We start from the raw sequence: 3,779 nt of genomic DNA, 5'->3' as shown, positions 1-3,779 counted from the left end.
CATTCTTTAGAATTTCAGTGGTCTTAGTTGATCCCTAAACATTAATTTAACTTTGGGTCCCTGGTCCCTACACCAGGCAGGGACCCCTGGACCTGTTCCCCACAGACCCAAATCTTCTCAGCTGTTGCGGACATATGCTACTGTCTCTTCATGTGTTTCATTATGTTTGGCACATTGTCTGGGTCAGTTCTTATATCATAAGAAATTAATAATGTAAATGCTAAATGCCCTAATACCTGTTGATACTACAAGAACACAAAGTCTCTTAACCCTACAGTTTTGCACATATCCAGTAAGACTGGATTTCTCCATTTTTGTTTGCACAAAACTCTCCAGAAAGTGCCATTTAATGGTTTATTTTTCAATTTTTTTTCCTGGGGGGGCATACCCCCAGACCCCCCCTAGGGAGATCCCCATCCCCCACATATAACAAATCCATATTTAAACCCTGAAGTATATTGATGCTGAAAGAGCAAAAGAAATTGCTTTGTATGCGGCAAAATATGGGTTGGCCCCCCCAAATCTCACTCCAAGGTTTGGGGAAAAGTTGGCAGCTCTGAGGCATGGAGAATCCATCCGGTCACCTTTTCTCCGTCGCACAAAGGCACAGCGGTTGGAACCAAAGATCTCAAACTTGGACTCATCACTTGGACCCACTGGTCTAATGTCCATTCCTGTGTTTCTTGGCCCAAACAAATCTCTTCTGCTTGTTGTCACTCCTTAGCAATAGTTTCCTGGCTGCCATTTGACCATGAAGGTCTGATTCGTGCAGTCTCCTCTTAACAGTTGTTCTAGAGATGTGTCTGCTGCTAGAACTCTGTGTGGTATTCATCTGTTCTCTACCTTCTGACTTTCATTTCTTAAAGTAATGATAGCCACTCGTTTCACTTTACTTAGTTGATTGGTTCTTGCCATTGTATGATTTCTAACAGTTGTCCAATAGGGCTGTAGGCTGTGTATCAACCTGAATTCTTAACACAACCCATGGTCCCAACTCCATTAATAAGGCGAGAAATTCCACTAATTAATTAAATTAAGGCACAACTTTAAAGTTAAAACCATTTCAGGTGACTACCTCATGAAGTTCATTGAGAGAACACCAAGGGGTTGCAGCACTATCAAAAAAGCAAAGGGTGGCTACTTTGAAGAAACTAGAATATAAGACATGTTTTCAGTTATTTCACACTTTTTTGTTAAGTACACAATTCCACATGTGTTAATTCATAGTTTTGATGCCTTCAGTGATAGTAGTTTACAATGTAAACAGTCATGAAAATAAAGGAAACGCATTGAATGAGAAGGTGTGTCCAAACTTTTGGCCTGTACTGTATATATACACACAGTATATATATATATATATATATATATATATATATATATATATATATATATATATATATATATATATATATATATATATACATACATACACATACATATACATATACATACATACATACATACAGTACATACACTTTTATATACAAAACTAAGGGTGCGTTCCGAAAGTAGACTTTCCATGGAATTCAGCCATGTTAACTACAATTCCAAGCTGTAGGTTTGTAAATGCTCAATTCAAAGGCAACTGTAAACTGAACAATTCATCACTTCACCAGAAGTTAACAGGCAGATCAACCATTGGTCATTGCGCCTCACTGGAATGATACCATCATGATGTAAATTAATCAAATCACATTTGACATACATGTAACCTATATTTAATAGAATGTTTTCTAATGGTTCTAACTTTTAATATTTTAGTTTTGTAGTGGAACATTTCCACAGTAGCAGCAACATATCCAATGTGTTTCCATTACCAGGGTAATGCACGGAGGAAGTGATATTTGCGTTGGTGACATTGCCGGGTGTGCAAATTAAAGCCCTGTTTTTCCTAATCCCGCTCCCGCCCACTACAGTTGGATTTCTTACCATTACCAATCACTGAACAGGGAGCCGGGAATACGACTGTTTATATACACTGTGGAACGGCGCACACCCTAAAAGTATTACTCAAAAGGAACTCAGAGCCAAAGTAGTATGTAATTAAATTATTTATTGGTATCATACTTCACCTGATTGCATCCTATGCCGTACAATGTTTATATGCTGTAAATACCTTGAGATGCCTGCTGTTTTAGCTTTAATGCACTGGTGAGTCAATTAGGAGGCTTCTTTTGAGTGCATCCATGCACCTACGAATGCAATGCACCCCAGAGACTGCCTTTGATAGTCCAGCCACTGGCCTGAACTCTATTCTCCTCCTTTTCCTCTTTGCCTTCCTCCTCTGCTCCTCTGATCCACAGACAGATGAAAACATTGAAGAGGAGGAGGAAGAGGAAGGGGGAGATCAAACACATGGCAATCTAAAAAGAGAGGAAGAAATCCAATTAAGGACAGAATATGAAGGAAATGTATGCAATCAGATGATTTCCCCACCAAAGGCAACAGTATAACAGGCTCTAAGACTTGTTGTTTATGCATCACAGGAAAAAAATTAGTCAGTTGAGAGAGGAAGCAGGATGGAGAGTTAGCTCCATGGGTAATTGGGCTCTAAAGTAACTGTTCAGTTTAGAGCAATAAAGCAGGTTGTTTTGCTCATTTTGATTAACGTTCTCCTTCCCAATATCAGGGAAAATAAGCAGAAAGGTGTTATTTAAGTGAACTTGAAAGGGACATATTCAACTAGATACAGAACTAATGGGGATTTTTTCACCTCTGTAATTATGCATTCACTAATCCAACCTTCACTTTTGTTAAAGCCATAATGAAAATAAAGTGTGTATTATTCAGCTGTACAGAAGATTTTTTACATTTGTGGTTCAAAATCAGCTTGACAACAAATCTGCAGTCAGCTCCATGTTATGTGAGATGGCAGCAATATTTTGGCCTTTTGCATAGAAAGTAGGTACGTTTAATTATAGAGCACCCTTTAAAAGCAGACATCAAAGTGCTTCACAATAAAAGACAAAATAGCAAGTAAGGGCAACAGACATGAAATGCTAGGAAAAAACAAAGAACTAGAACAGCACTGAGACCTCTCCCTATTAGTATAACAGAGACGGCCAAAATACACAGAGCTACCTACAGTATAAAGCCATAACCCCGCCTAGTGGGAACTGGTTACTGGAAATTAAATATGTGTTTCCGGTATGGGATTCAGGTCAGCTCCAAAATGTAACTGGTTCTCCCTTGTCCCAATGCTACACCCTTCAACTAAGTTTTGTTAAAATTTGGCCAGTAGTTTTTGGTGATCCTGCTGACAAATAAACTCAATCTCATGGTAGATCATGAAATGGTGATATTATTTAATCTATTGATTCGTGTACAGGGACACAATTTTCTAATTTTTTTTGTGGTGGTGGTGGGTACGAATTTTAAACAAATGTATTTAATGGGAAGCATCTTTTGTGATAACAACACAATTACGGAAGCGACCATCATTGAAAAGCAGACGATTCGCGTAAGGAGGTTGGTTGGGTTGGTGGATAAGTCAAACAACACAAGACTTTCACCCCTCTGTGTTGTGTGTGGCAGTTCCTTTCCGCTTTCTTCTTCTCCTAACCTCAACCGCCCCGTTATTGTAATTTTGTGGCGGTCCATCCCGTTTTCTGTTGTGATGTTTCATTTCCCCGTTGTTGCAGGCTGCTGCAGGCCAGTCTCATGGCAGTTTGTGAAATGGTCACGTTACCATTTCTTGGTGACCTCTAGTGATGGTCAAATGAAGCTTCGCGAACCACTGTCTTTATTTTCTGAGCTCACTAGATGGCGCTCTCTGTTAA

Source organism: Etheostoma cragini, chromosome 10 (assembly GCF_013103735.1).
Source record: "Etheostoma cragini isolate CJK2018 chromosome 10, CSU_Ecrag_1.0, whole genome shotgun sequence".
In the NCBI taxonomy this organism is placed as follows: domain Eukaryota; kingdom Metazoa; phylum Chordata; class Actinopteri; order Perciformes; family Percidae; genus Etheostoma; species Etheostoma cragini.
Note: the sequence above shows the minus strand (reverse complement) of the source record.